The 16023-nt window shown below is 48.6% G+C and overlaps 1 pseudogene; it reads left to right on the top strand.

Annotated features, from left to right (window-relative positions):
• Positions 1-10289: 10289 nt before the first annotated feature.
• LOC129528149 (transcription factor Spi-C-like) lies at positions 10290-15383 on the top strand (annotated as a pseudogene).
• Positions 15384-16023: the final 640 nt, after the last annotated feature.

Genomic DNA, 16023 nt, shown 5'->3' with positions numbered 1-16023 from the left:
CATCAGAAAACAGGAGGGTCAATTAAAATCTATACATTGACAGTCAACCCTCATTATCCTCCCTCACCGAAGCCTGCACCCCACCCCTCGGGTAACCAGTGAGTAGAACACCAACAACCAACAAGCAAGCACCTGCCTTCCCAAGAGGAGAGGAGAAGTTTTTCTCCAGAGAAAGGAAACCATCCAGACCAACGGCCTCACTTACTAACATGTGGAAACCCCATCAACTCCCTGAAGTAAAACCTCTAGATGAGCCTTTCACTAATGATAACACAGACTCATTCTCCTTCTTCACATCACTATTAAATGTGAACAATGAAGAATCACCAGACATTGAAGGGAAACCAATCTCAATGGGAAAAAAGACCAAGGTAAACTGGCAGGCGGAATGATTGTTGAGAACCTAACATCGTAGCAAAATAAGAAATAAGAGTTTTATATCATCATTCACTTAGTGGCACTGTCTGGCATTTCAGTATACAAATATATCACTTGGATGTACTTTTTTTTTTTTTTGGCACAGTCTCGCTGTGTTGCCCAGACTGGAGTAGAGTGGTGCAGTCTCGGCTCACTGAAACCTCCGTCTCCCAGGTTCAAGTGGTTCTCCTACCAATTTTTGTATTTTAAGTAGAGACAGGGTTTCGCCATGTTGGCCAGGCTGGTCTCAAACTCCTGACCTCAGATGATCTGCCCACCTTGACCTCCCAAAGTGCTGGGATTATATGCTTGAGCCACCGTGCCCAGCCTGATAGAGTTTTAACTATTAGAAGAAATCATAGGAAGCTACCATTCGAATAGATCAAACATCAGCAATATATTAAAATATCAGCAATTTCACATGATCAAGATTATTTTTAAAAAATAAAGAGAACAGAATTGATTCAATTTCTAGGCCAGCAACCAAGGAAAAAGCAAAGAATGAAAGATTTTATAATCGCATCATAATAGCAAGATCTTACATTTCTATTGAGCTTTAAAGATTACAGGCCAGGTGCGGTGGCTCACGCCTGTAATCCCAGCACTTTGGGAGGCCGAGTCGGGCGGATCACAAGGTTGGGAGTTCAAGACCAGCCTGGTCAATATGGTGAAACCCTGTCTCTACTAAAAATACAAAAATTAGCCGGGCATGGTGGCAGGCACCTGTAGCCCCAGCTACTCGGGAGGCTGAGGCGGGAGAATCACTTGAACCCGGGAGACGGAGGTTGCAGTGAGCCAAGATCGTGCCACTGAACTACAGCCTGGGTGACAGAGCAAGACTCCGTCTGAAACAAACAAACAACAACAACAACAAAATTACAAAACAACAATATACATTGTCTTGTTTGATCTTTAAACAATCCTATAATTGTAATTAATATATCTAAAAATTGTAACTCTTGAGAAATCCAGGATGACATAAATAAGGCCTAAACACAGCTTTATTTTGCCAAGTAATGGGAGGAGAAGGGATCGGAAGCCCGGCTGACTGACCCCACAACCTCTACTTCCAGTACTTAAAAGAAGTCAGCCAGGACGAAACCTTGGGAAGGACCTGAGATAAAGGCAGTGGGAAAAGAGCAGAGTCAAGGATGATCTATAAACAGAGGTAAAAGAAGGAATGCCTTTAAATACAAAAACATATGTCCACAGAGTTGGGAGTTGTACGAAGCCGTGTAATTAGAGAACATCACGTTGACAGCAGACTCTTGACCTAGGGGGAAAATATTCATGAGACTGACTCCCAGAAGGATAAACCTCAAGGATTCCAGATATGAGGCAGTCAGACCCTCAATTGGAAGCACTGTACAAATGTTCATGTCAAGAACTGAAATGAATTTATACCCACATAAAACTACATGTAGGGAAAGGCTGACTTTGTAAGATGTTTCTGGACACTACATTAGCAGCTGTGCCACACACACACAACACAAACTCAGGCAAGCCTGTCACCTGCACAGCTGGAGGGTTAGCCTGGACAGGGCAATTACAGTCTCCCCCGAAACCCTTCCTTCTCGTCCGTGACTGAATCCTATTCACATGCTACAAGGACCACGCGCTTGTGGAATCCAACTCAGCTCACTTTAGAACCAAAGGATGCCTCTGGGACACATGCAGAAATGACTTCCTTTTCATTTTCATTCAGTCTGTAGGAAGAGAACAGCTGCAAGAGAGAGAAAGAAAATGTACACGGTGGCTAGGTGGAGACGGCACCTGAAGAGCGACTTTCATGTTTAGCCCCAACAGTTTATAAACATTCATGTGGAGATTAAAGATATTCCCCAAAACCAGAAAACACAACTGAGTCAGCTTCTGTTAGCGAGCATTGCGCTGCAACCCGAGGGCCAGATGTCCTCGGAAAAGATCAGAGACATAACACAATTGAGTCAGCTTCTGTTAGCGAGCATTGCACTGCAACCCGAGGGCCAGATGTCCTCAGAAAAGATCAGAGACATAAAACATCACCGCCTCTGTTTATGCAGCTTACTGAAGTTTACACGGAATCCTCATGCCTTCCCTGCATTTAAGCCTTCTATGCAAATGATAGAGACTCTAAGTAGAGAAGGAGCAGCAGATTCTTGTCCAGTTCCGTGAGTCAACACCGGCATTGTCTCACTCCCCATGTTGACGGCTGTAGAGGACTTTCCATTCTCTGCCCCTACTGCCTCCAAAAACATTGGTTTTACATTGCCGTAGCTAACATTAATACATCCTAGAATAAAGGGGGAATCACCACCGAGTGTCAGTTCTGGTTCAGATGCTGGAGTGAGGGTGTTATTCTTCTTGCATATAATGCAGTGACTCCACATTGCACCAGTGGTTTGGTCAAAAAAGACAAAATTTCTAGGGAATTAGTGTTGATTATTTTTAGATATCATAACCTTGGCTTTACTGACACCTTATATTAAACAGATCTTACTTGCCAAATGCCACAAGATGCAGGCTGACAGATGGGCTCCCAGGGCTCTTGTGAGCCAGAACTGTCATATATGCAAAACCACGAGACAGAGAACACTGCCCACATCCAACACAGCACAGCCACCCTGAAAGCCTCAGCATGTAAACTTTCGTGGCACCACCCTTTCTTTTAGAAATGTGTTTAGATTTTATAGACTTTTGCTAGATTTTGTTATGTAAGCTTTATGTACTGAAAGGTCTTAAAGATTTTTAAATATTGAGTAAAATGTTCACCAGTATATTTTATATATATATATAATTTTTTTTTCTAAAAAAAAACAAGGCCCTGGCTGGGCAGGTGGCTCACGTCTGTAATCCCAGCACTTTGGGAGGCTGAGGCAGGCAAATCACAAGGCCAGGAGTTCAAGACCAGCCTGGCCAACATGGTGAAACCCCGTCTCTACTAAAAATACAAAAAATTAGCTGGGCATAGTGGCGAGCACCTGTAATTTCAGCTACTTGGGAGGCTGAGGCCCGAGAATCACTTGAACTTGGGAAGTGGAGGTTGCAGTGAGCCGAGATCGCCCCACTGCACTCCAGCCTAAGCGACAGAGTGACACTCCATCTCAAAACAAAAAACAAAAAACAAGGCCCTTATACAAATCACCCTTCAAACTTTTATTTAGAATTTAAGGTCATTTGGGGCTTAGTGTCATGTAAACAAAATTCTCCCAATTGCTAGGGTCCTCTTGGGGTGCTGCATTCCTGCAAGCCATGATCATGCCAGGCTTTGTCAGTGATTGGAAAAACAGATCCTTCTCCATCTGGGAGCTCAAATGCCTAGGGTGATGCCAGATCAACTTTTCATTACTGAGTCATACATTCCTAAATTCAGCGTATCATAGACAAACAGACATACCTTTAACAGTTTAACCTGACAAAGGTCTGAAATATTTCCATTGCAATAAAAGTTGTGAAAAGGCTATCTTGCTAGAGATCTCTGACTCAGAGAAGAAAGTGAAGGCTGGGCGTGGTGGCTCACGCCTGTAATCCCAGCACTTTGGGAGGTCGAGGCGGGTGGATCACTTGACATCAGGAGTTCGAGAGCAGCCTGGGAAACACAGTGAAACCCTGTCTCTACCAAAAATACAAAAATTAGCTGGGCATGGTGGTGTGTGCCTGCAGTACCAGCTACTTGGGAGGCTGAGGCAGAAGAATTGCTTGAACCTGGGAGATGGAGGTTACAGTGAGCCAAGATAGAGCCACTGCACTGCCTACAAAATAAAAAAATAAAAGTAAGAGACAGTAAGAAAGTGAAGAATCTCAGTGACTGCAGTGTTTAGGAACAGAATTTCTTTCAGGGAGGAATAGGGCTCTGAGTGTACAGAGCAGCAGTGGAAAGAATCACACAAACCCCTTTTCCATGCACTAGATCTCGGGGTACAACTTTTATGAACTTTAATTTCCTTCTAGTTAAATAAAAATAACAATATCTACTTGATGTGTTGCCTTGTACGTTGTGTATGAAGAGCCTAGAATGACGATCGACCCAAAAATGGAGTCAGTACTTTGATCCATTCACTCTTGGGTGCTGGGCTCCTCAGGGCATAGGCAGGAGGCACAGCTGAAAAGCCACCTGTGGGTCCACAAGTGCTGCTGGGGAGCAGAGTGAAGGAGGAAATAGGACAGGTGTTAAGGAGAACACAGGTGCAGCTGGAGAGCAGAGTGCAGGAGGGAATAGGCCAGGTGCTAAGGAACATGCAGGTGCAGCTGGAGAACAGAATGAAGGCGGGAACTAGAACAGGTGTTAAGAAACATGCAGGTGCGGCTGGAGAGCACGGTGCAGGAGGGAACTGGGACAGGTGCTAGGGAGAACACAGGGCAGCTGAGGGACAGAGTGAAGGAGGGAATAGGACAGGGGCTAAGGAGAACACAGGTGCAGCTGGAAAGCAGAGTCCAGGAGGGAATACAACAGGTGCTAACGAAAACACAAGGGAACCTGGGGCACAGAGTGAAGGAGGGAATAGGACAGGTGCTAAGCTTAATGCAGGTGCAGCTAGAAAGTAGAGCACACGAGGAAACTAGAAGAGATGCTAGAGGAATACACTGAGATAGGTCCTGAGGGCTCCACTGAACCATACTTACCACTGCATTTCAGAGTTCTTTCTTCTCATGCATCTATTTAAAAGGTGATCATTTGTGCACACTTTCTATCCTGCACTGCAGCTATTTTAAGTATTCCTAACTAAACTGTGAGCAATTTAAGAGCAGATGTCTTCTTGCACACACGTTTATAGCAGTAAAATTCACAATTACAAAAATATGGAACCAGCCTAAATGCCCATCAACCAATGAGTGGATAAATCAAATATTATATATATACACACACCATCGAATTCTACTCAGCCATAAAAGGTTAAAAAATAATGGCATTCACAGCAACCTGGAAGGAGTTGGAGACCACTATTCTAAGTGAATTAACTCAGAAATGGAAAAACAAATACTGTATGTTCTCACTTATCAGTGGGACCTAAGCTATGAGAATTCAAAGGCATAAGAATGACAAAATGGACTTTGGGGACTTAGGGGAAAGGTGAGAGGGAGGTGAGGGATAAGACACTACACATTGAGTACAGCATACACTGCTTGGGTTATGGGTGAATCAAAATCTCAGAAACCATCACTAAAGAACTTACACATGTAACCAAAAACCACCTGTTCCCCAAAACTATTGAAATAAAATAAAATAAAAATAGCAGATATCTTATTCCTTTGGTAGTCCCCAGGGCCTAGCTCAAGAATTTACTAAATGCTTGTAAAATATAAGAATAAATGGAATTGGGTAAAAGCAGCTCGTACAGAGACGTCCAGCCATTTCAGAAGCGTGAAGGTTCAGAGCAGCAGGCCCTGAGCAGACCCTGGGGTACAGCATTTCTGGGTTAGGGTCAGGGTTAGGGTCAGGGTCAGGGTCAGGGTCAGGGTCAGGGTACAGCATTTCCAGCGCTGCCAGCGGCCTCCTTGCTTATGGTGCATGTTCTAACCCTCACAAACCACAAGCTTGTCTTTAAAAACATCAAGTTGAAATAAACCACATATTAATCGAGGTAAAATAAGTGGCCAGAGAACCCACATAATTTAGTTGTAGTAAACTTCTGCTGTATATTTAAAGGAAAATAAACGAAATAATAGTTTTCAAAACGTACAAATTATTCCACTCTTTCTGAAAATACACTGCTAATCTAAGCCTAACCCAAAAGCTAACCCTAACCCTACCACTAACCCTAATGCTACCACTAGCCTCTAACCCTAATGCTAACTCTAACACCTAACCCTAATCCCAAACCCCTAAACCAAACCCTAGTCCTGAACCCTAACCCTAACCCCAACCCAAACCCCAATACCAACACTACACTAATCATAACCCCAACCCTAACTCTAACAGCAAAACCCTAACCCCTAACCCTAAACCCAACCCCGACCCAACTAACTCTAACCCATAAACCAAACCCTAAAACCCCACAAACCCCAAAAAAATCCCAAACCGAACCTCACCCTAACCATAAATCCCAACCCTAACCCTAAACCTAAAACCTAACCCCTAACCCCAACTTTAACCCTAATCCCTAATCCATGAACCTAACCCTTAACCCCGACCCCGCCCAAACCACAACCCCAACCCCAAGCCTAGCGCCAGCCATAACCCTAACCCCTAACCCTTAACCCTAACCCGAACCCCTACCCTAACCCCTTCCCTAACTCTAACTTTAACCCTAACCCCATACCCCTGCCCCTAAACCCTAACCCTAACCCCAATTCCAACCCCAACCATAACTGTAACCCTAACACTTACCCGTGACCCTAACTTCAACCCTAAGCCTTACCCTAACCCTAACTTTAACGCTAACCTCAAACCCTAACTCGCCCGGGTGCTCATTTCCACACCCACTCCGGTGCCGGGTCTCGCCTCTATCCACCTTGTCCCTCGTCGGTGCCCCCGCTCACTCCAGCGCCCGGCTGCTGCCCCACCCGCTTCGGTGCTTGTGCCCTCACCCACCCTGGTGCCAGGACCGCCTCTGCTGACTGCGTGCTGAGACCCACGCTGTCTCCGGGTCCCCGGAACTCCGCGGAGTCCGGCTAACTCCAACACCTAATCCTAATCCCAAACCTGGGGATGCCTGGGGCCCGGCATCTTCATCCCGCTGGGCACTGGGCCGGGGAAGCTGACCCGGCGACCTCAGCTGCCCGGTTCCCGGGGACCTGCCCGACCCAGGGCCCCCGCGGCGAGAGATGGGCGGTGGCGGCGCGGCGCTGCAGGACGCAGTCTCCTCGGGCCTCGCCCTCTCCGTCCCGGCGGGGCCGTAGTATCCCCGAGGAGGCTCGGAGGGGCTGGCCTGGGTGGGGCATCTCCCTGGTCTGCAGTCCTGGTTGTTTTTTTGTGGCTCCATGGTAAGCACCCCACTGATCTTATATCTTCCCCCCTTTTCCTGAAAGTCTGTTTTTTCATCCTTCATTCCTTTTTATCATCTCCCGTTTTCAAAATGGCTCTTAAACCATGCGCAATGCGTTAATGTTAAGTCATCATTTCCATCTACTCAATGGCAACGTTTTATCACGTGTTGTTCTGACTTCCATTTTTGTTGTGTATTTGGTTCCTTGTTCTTTTTCTTTTCTTCCTGGGCTGGTTCCTCGTTCACTCTTTCTAGGTATGAGTGAGCGGTTCATTCTGGCTTGTCTAAATCTTCCATGTTTCGGGGTGGGTGGTGCTGAGCGGGCTCCAGGTGTGCGCCCTGCTCCTGCGAGGCGTGTGAGCGCTCATCGCACCCATGGCCCCTGCGCGCCTCTGTCCTGCCGGGTTCCCGCAGAGGCGCCTGGTCCACACGCTGTTTCTCCCTCTTCGCCTCCTCTCTAGCCCAGACTCCGGAGCAGGTCCCGGCTGCGTCTCCCACGTCTGGGTGTAGACCCGCGGTGTGGGCAGCCCTTCCTTTCGCTGCAGCCGAGTCTCCGCTATTACCATTCAAGTTGTCCCTGGGTGGATTCTGAAAGGACAAGGGGGAAACGGCCCGCTCTACTCCATGGCGGGTCACTGACCTTCTGTTACATTTTATTTTACGTTGCCTTTGGCAGTTTTGAAACTGACCAATCCTTTTTGGAAATAAGAGAAGGTATAAAACCAAAAATGTTTTTTCAGTTCCTTTCTGAAAATGTGCTCGTTTTGGAGCCACTTGTGAGGACAAAGAGTTTGGAAAATTTAAGTGTCTCTACTTCTTCACTGTGTTTTGCTAACAAGAATGAAAAAAAAGCATTAAGAATGGCCTTAATAAACGTCTTTAAACCTCAAACAGGACTATGTTATCAGGTAAACTATGTTATTTTCAACAAATCTTAAGTTCCTACCGCAATGGAGAGACTTTAGGTCCGTAAAGAGCAGTTGAGGCCGGGCACGGTGGCTCACACCTGTAATCCCAGCACTTTGGGAGGCCGAGGTGGGCGGATCACCTGAGGTCAGGAGTTCAAGACCAGCCCGACCAACATAGTGAAACCCCGTCTCTACTAAGAATACAAAAATTAGCTGGACTTGGTGGCACACGCCTGTAATCCCAGTTACTCAGGAGGCTGAGGCAGGCGCATCGCTTGAACCAGGAGGCACAGGTTGCAGTGAGTGGAGACGGCGCCACCGCACTCCAGCCTGGGCAACAGAATGAGACTCCGTCTCAAAAAAAAAAAAAAAAAAAAAAAAAAAAAAAAAAAAAAAAAAAAGCAGGCAGTTGAAACGCTTCCTCCGCAAGAAACAGACCTTTATGCGTGGCGGGGGAGAGTCAGGGCGACAGGGGCTTCCCGAAGCTCACTGCCCAGAGGAGCAGAGTTTCAAGTTTGTTCTCCTTTCTTTTTTAGAGACAGGGTCTCGCCCTGTCGCCCAGGCTCGAGGGCAGCGGCGCGATCTCGGCTCACTGCAGCCTCTGCCTCCTGGGCTCAAGCAATCCTCCTGCCTCAGCCTCCGGAGTAGCTGGGACCACAGGTGCGCTAGGCTAATTTTATTTTTACTTTTTGTAGAGAAGGGGGTCTCACTATGTTGCCCAGGCTGGAAGTTTATTTTTAAGGAAATGGCGTTTACCTAAACACCAGGAAGCCTGGCCCTAGCACTACTGCGCCTCCACCTCAGCCCCCACTCCACCCGCACAGGTGAGGGTGCTCCGGAAAGGTTCCTGGGGTCCGGCTTCTTCATCTCCAGCCTCCGCACCTGGCGGAGGGAAGGGCTCGCCCCTAACCTGAGGTCAGAACTTGTTCGGGACCGCCGGGTGGAGACAAGGACGCGGAAACAAAACGTATGTGTGTGTTCGGGGGTGTTGCTGCGAGAGGGGGCAAGGGCGGGGACGCCGCGCTGACCCGGTCCTGGATCCCACCCGCGCTGGGCTCAGGGCGGCGGGTTCGGGTCCTGCCGGGCGTCCCTCGCACCGGGGACGGGCACGAAACCGTCCACCTGCCTCAGACCTCGGCTGACCTCTGGGCCGCGGGAGGGCCCGAGGGTCTTTTCCGCCTCCGCTCGCTGTTGTGTCCCCAAGGTCAGAATCCCTGCGGCCGGGGCTGCGCAAAACGCCCCCCACCCCCGCCTCGCTGCCGCCCCCGAGTCCCCTTCTCAGGCAGGCTGTGGGGGTTGGGATTGGGCTTCGCGAGCCCAAGCGGGCGCCGCAAAGAGAATGAGAACCTCGGAGCGCTCGGGGCGGGCGGGCCCAGCCCAGGCTCTTCCTACCCCTGCGGGGTTCCGAGGGCCAGCGGCAGCTGCGGCGGGAGGAGGGGCGGGGGCGGGGGCGGGGAATTAGGGGGAGGCGGGTGTTAAAGAGGAGAAGGGCGGGGGCGGAGGGTGACGAGGAGACAGGGCGGGGAGGTCCCCCAGGTTTCCGAGTCTCCGCCCCGGCTTTCATTCCCGGCTGTGTGGCCCCGCGCGGTTCCCGAGCAGCTCCAGGAACTGAAACGTGAAGGGGACCTCGGTGCCCGGAGCTGCTGCCCAGGTAACCGCGCTGCGCCCGGCGAGCAGATGGGGGGTAGTCGCGCCAGTCCTGGACTCCGCGAGGGGGTGCGGGGAGTCCACGCTGCGGTCGCGCAGACGAGCGGGGCGGTTCGTTCCTGCGAGCGCCGGAACCGGGGAGGAGGCTGGGGAAGAGAAAGGGGCAGAGGGGCGGGGCCGAGGGGGCGGAGCGCGAAGTTTCCAGAGGGAGGATTTGAGCTGCTGAGACCGGGGGCGGCGCCTGGGGACGCCGGAGATCCGCTGCTCCCCGGGACACTCACCTGCTGCCCGGCGCTGCGGGAGGAGAGCGCGGAACCGGGAGCCCTGGAGCCCTGGCCCGACTGCTGAGCGCCCCGTGGGTCCTACGCTCCCGCGCCTTCTAGGGAAGCCCCTAAAGTTGGTGAGTCCCCTACAAAGCAATTCCTTTGTGGCTACGTCCAGGACGAACAACCAAAAACCGCCCCAGCCCCCCAAACCCCAATTGCCTTATTCTGTTTCCACTTGCTTCAGCCCCCACGCTCCTGTGTGCGAGAGGGGCCTGGTCAGACTGCAGACCCCACCCAGGAGGAGGAAGAGGAAGGGGCCGCCGTGGCCCGGGCACCCTCCGGGTAATGGAAGTCAGGTCCATAGGAATATTGCGGAACGTGAAGGGCCAGGCAGCGCCCTCCCACCGCCGGGCCCACGGGCAGCCCCTCATATGCAACCCCTCATATTCATAGGCAGCCCCTCGTGTTCACAGGCACGCCCCTCATATGCAGTCCTTCATAGCCTGACATTTGTGGGGAAGTCTCTGCCCACACCTAACACCTAAGCCTCTCAGGTAGGAGGGGCAACTTGTGCGGGGGTCGCTGGGAGGTGGGGGGCATCAACTCTGGAAGAGACCACCGCTCTGGCCAGGACCAGGGTCGCCTCCCGGCCACTTCCGGCTTCTGGGAGATTTCCTTTTCCTTGCAACTGGGGTGGGAGTGGACAGACGACCGTCCCCTAGGCCTGTGCTTCAAACCCGAAGCCGTGCTTCTGTGGAAATGAGGCTCCTGGGCCACATGAACTCCTTTGCAAAGGCCTGGAAAATTAACACTTTGAACAAAGTCAGACGTGTTTGAGCATTTATGGCGAGTTTCAGTTGCCGGGGGCCCCAGGGAAGGCTGGACTGCGGCTTGTCTGGCCTCCCCCGCCTCCCTATGGCTTCTGTAGGAGATGTGACTGAATCACAAAACGTAGGCATCTTGCAGTGCCGTGTAAGGAAATGTAAGTACCGTGAACAGTTTCCAGCATGTACTGCGCGAAAAGCCGGGCGTCCACGCCGGTGTTACCGGGGAAGGGTCGTTCACTGCAACCCCGGCATTGCGCCCGCTGTTCCCAGGACGGCCACGTCAGCCCGAGGACCTGCGTCCGCACTGGCTGTTGGTTGGGGCTGCCTAAGGTTGCCTGGGGATTGGAAACGCAAGGGCGTTTTGGAGGCTTGGCACGCTGGGGGCCTGGAGTCGGGGCAGAGGCTCTCCAGGAGCTCCCTGTGGCTCCGGAGCAGCAAGTGGCCTGGTCATCTGCCAGGCACAGTTGGGCATTCCTAGCCCGCCCACGTGGACTCAATCTTTCTTCTTGTATTTGCTTTCTTCTGAGCTGTGTATCCTGAGTTTTTGTTGTTTGTTTTTGCTTTACCTGCATTCGTTTTCTGTTCTTTCTAATTCTGCATGCTTTTTGCACACTGGTGCTTTCTGCAGAAGGAGATGGGGGTGAGAGGTTTTGTGTGGATTGCGTCTGAGGCAAGGTGCCCACAGGGCATGCAGATCAGGAGAGATCTGTGAGGAGGGCCAGGGTCAGAGCGTGGGGTGTGGAGCTCTTGACCCTGGGGACTGCCAGTGTTCGTGTGGGTTGCGTGAGAGTGTGCTTGTGGGGCAGTGTATCTTATGGGGTGTGTTGCAGTGTGAGGTGAGTGAGGTCAGAGGGGGTGTTGCAGTGTGAGGTGAGTGAGGTCAGAGGGGGTTGGGGGTGACGCTTTTGAATCTTGAGACCTTCTCTCAACCCAGAGCTAACAATTTTATCACCGAAAGATAATCTCCTGATGACACTGTGTATTTGTGAGTGATGTCACATGGGGGAAATGGCACCTGCCGCTCTGCGCCCTGCCTCTCTCCGGAAACGGCGCGTCAGGGGTGTGATTTCCATGACAGTAAATGTAGATATACGTTGTTGTTTTTCATGTTTACATAGACGAATTTGGGTATTTACTAAAAATGATTAACACCTACTTCCCTCTGTTGGTGGAATTTTAGGGTGTTTTACATTCAATGGAATTTCTAAGGAATATTAGTATATCTTATAAAGAAAAGATATAAATAATTTTAGGACAAGTGATAACAGGCAGTCCAAAAGCCAACAGGATGACAGATTGTCTCTGGTTCAGTTCCTCTATGTAAGTGTTAGAAGCAAAGACTGTGCATTTCACCCTTAATTCTAAATATTATAAAAGGAGAGAATTTGCAGTGATTTAATTATTACAATAAAATGTACTGAAGTGACAGTTGACAAGCAAAAGGGGACCAACCACTCTGTATTGCCCAGACAAATTCCAGTTAGACTCGACACACATACACAGAGACACACACACTTCCCCATGGAAAACAGGTCCCCTTAGAAACAATAAACTACAAGAGGGCCTGGGACTTCCAGGATGACTGAGTGAGGAACTTGGCAAATTCTCTTCCCCAAAAGCAACCACAAAGCTGAACAGAATTTTCAAAAACAGTCATTTCAGAATTCTGGAAATGGGCTAAAGGCTTGCAAGAAACTGAGAGGCATTGAAACCCTTGGCAAGAACAGTGGGAGCCCCTGGCATTTCAGCGGGGACTGCTCCTGTCTCCCCAGGTCCATGGCATGGTAGCACTAGAGGGGAGGACAAGCCACCAGGAGAGCTGACTTGATTTGGGGGAGAGTGTGGAAAAGTCCATGGCCAGCTGTTGTCAGAAACAGGAGAGTATCGGTGGCAGACTGCCAAGGAAGGTCAGCGTCAAGGCTGCTTGAGGTCATGCTGCTCTTTTGGGCAAGCAACAGACAAGTAGATCAGGTAGAAATTCAAAGCAGCAGCAACCCTGTTCTCCAGTGGTTCTGGGAAGCTGGGAAAAGGCACAAGGCTTCATGCAACCTCAGGGGAAAGCGATATTTTGTTATGGTGGCCCTAGATAACTAACATCATGTTTCAGCATGACCTCTGACTCACCACTGGCATGGGCAGATTCAGAAGAAGACCCAGACTGAATAGGGCTTCCCCCAGACTGTAAGCAGAACAGAGGTGGGGGCTGGGTCTGAGCTGTTTCTCTCTGTATACGCAACACCCTCACAGAATCCAGCACACAAAAACTGTCCTGTAAATATCAGATGGACAGGTGAGGCAAGGACTAGGCTGGAGGATCTGCCCACATCAGGACCTTGGAGAGCTCCAGTCCTCAAGATGGGAACTCTCTCTGCTCAGGACTCCAGTGGCTTAAAGGTCTTTCTCAGATCAGCTTTGCCCTCTTTTTTGACTGAGCCTGAAATTCGATACTTTTACCTAAGGTAGAGGTCACAAGGAGCTTAGTTTCAGGAGTCGTGAAAAGATGGTAGGCCCAGAACGTGTAAGTATATGGCAGGACTTTGGGATCCCCATGGATAATCTCAATGCCTCAGACTCCAATAGGGTTTGATATTTATGGCATCCATATTGATATTTCTCCCATGTAGGAGCCCTGAAGCTGTTTCAAAACAGATGGATAGATGCAACATTTGTGCATGTAAGGGCATCATGAAAAACTAAATTATGACATGGTTTGAAATAGGTAGGAAATGGACAATTTTGTGAATAACTTATTAAAAATAAAATGATGATTCCAATACCATTGGATAAGAATCTGTAAAACATAACTAAGTTATATAAACTGCTAGCCAGATGGTGGAGCCAGGAGGGGCAAGCGCCGGCACCTTCATGTCTTTTGAACAAGGAAGGTGGTGCCTGCCAGGTAGGAGAGCCCTGCCTCCTCCCAGAAACCCCCACAGCCTTCATCCCACTTGGTCCTGCTGTTCTTACCTGTTGCCCTCTCCATATCTCTTCTTGTTCAGCTTGGTCCATCTCTCTCTGGACTTGCTCCCCATCTCTGTCTCCCTAGTAACTCTTTCCTGTCCGTGTCTGAGAGTCCCTTGGAGAGAAGGCAGCTCCATCTTCTACAAGTGGTCCCTGAAATACCCTCATCCCTACCTGCCCCAGTTCCCTTGACGGTATATAAAAATATCTTTACAGTAAAGAACAGAGCACACTCAGCCCCCTGGTTGTTTGATGTCCTGCACAGCCTCAGGACTCTGCAGGGAGTCTCCACCAAGAAGAAGGCCCTCACCAGATTTGGTCCCTCAACGTTGGACTTCTCAGCCTCCATAACTAATTGTACTAATCATCAGTTTATTCATGAAGCATGACTTGGATTGAACAAGATAAGCTGGGTCAAGCATTTGAAGACGCTTTTGAGGTACTGAGGCGACATCCAACTTTAGATCCTCAGAACTCCCCTGATGACAAAAATTACCTGTCTTTCATTAACTGATGTCTTCATATCAGAGGAAATTCCAGCTGCTATGAGTGTTGCCTACAGAGGAAGCTGTCTACAATTGGAGAACTGTAATAGCAGGACTGTGGACTTCTATTTTGAAGGAAATATTCATCAACCTCTGCAGAGCATAACTGAAAACCAGCTGGTACAACCTGCTCTTCTCCAGCAAGAGGAAGAAAAGGCAGGAAGAAGCTCTGGCTATTGAATACCTTCACAAATCCCTGTGTAATTCTGAGATGGCATCTTGTATTCACTGGGAAGATAAAACCAAAGACACCTTTCAGTTTGTAACAAAAAACCAGGAAACTTCTGAACTTTGGGGGAAGAGAAAAAGCAACCAGAGTACCATGACTTTCCAGAAATGGCCAGGGCACTGAGGAGCTGTGGAAGAACTGGGGAAATCACCGAAACCCAGTACCATTTCAGTGAGGCCATTCTCCAAAAACTCTCTCCATCTTACTTCTTGGGGAAAGAGTTCTTCTACTTACAATATGATCAACCTGATTAAGAATATATTGGTTTCTATAACTGTGATGCAGATTATAACTATACAAATGCCAATTACCAGAAGCTAAGCCACCCTGATTCCAAAATATAGTCTCACATTTCATGGTTTCCTGGTATCAGAAATCCCTACGAGCCTGAGATTTTTTCCCTTAAAGCAAATACGGAAGATAAGAAACCAATTAATTTCATTGTTGCTATCTTGTATCCAATGGCATAAAATCTATACTAACTTGATTAGAAATTCTGCCAATGAACAACTTTATTGTTTTGAGTGATGAAGCCCCATTTGAGAGTATAGGCTCAATGGCCTTGCTCTTAACTGTTCTCTATGCAGTCACTTTCTTCTGCACTAAAGTGCCAATACAGATACTGAATACGTTGATTTAAATACATAGGTATATAAATAGATATTTAAATATGCTATACATATGGATACTTTATTTATTGATTTAAACATTTTCTCTCATAGATGAAAAATCACTCTAACATGTATTGATGGCTTCACAAGAAATCATTTACAGAAAATAATTGCATATGATACAGTGTTTGTGCCAAAATGTATTCATGGCTTTAAAAACTTCAGTGGAAATGTCTATTCAGGTCCCTAGCCCATTGTTAAATTGGTTTCTGTTTTCTTGCTAAGTTTGAGCTGCTTATAGATGATGGATATTGACCCCTTATAGATGTTGGATATTGACCCCTTGTGGATGTATGGCCGGTGCTTTTCCCAGTATTTAGGTCATCTCTGCACACTGTTGTTTCCTTTGCTGGGTAGAAGTTTTTTGGTTTGATGTAATCCTATTTGTTTAGTTTTACTTTTGTTGCTTGCACTTTTGGTGTTAAGTCCAAAAGAAAATTGCAAACACCAATGTCGTGTAATTTTTACTCTCTGTTTTCTTCTGGTAGTTTTAGAGCAAGTTTATCCAACCTGTGGTCTGTGGGCTGCATGCAGCCCAGGACAGCTTTGAATGTGGCTCAACACAAATATGTAAACTTTCTTAAACATTATGAGATTTTTTTGGTGATTTTTTTTTAGCTTATCAGCTATTAGTGTATGTGTGTGTG

Source organism: Gorilla gorilla, chromosome 19 (genome assembly GCF_029281585.2).
Source record: "Gorilla gorilla gorilla isolate KB3781 chromosome 19, NHGRI_mGorGor1-v2.1_pri, whole genome shotgun sequence".
Taxonomy (NCBI): Eukaryota; Metazoa; Chordata; class Mammalia; order Primates; family Hominidae; genus Gorilla; species Gorilla gorilla.
The sequence above is the reverse complement of the archived record's forward strand: the minus strand, read 5'-3'. Positions and strand labels throughout refer to the sequence as shown.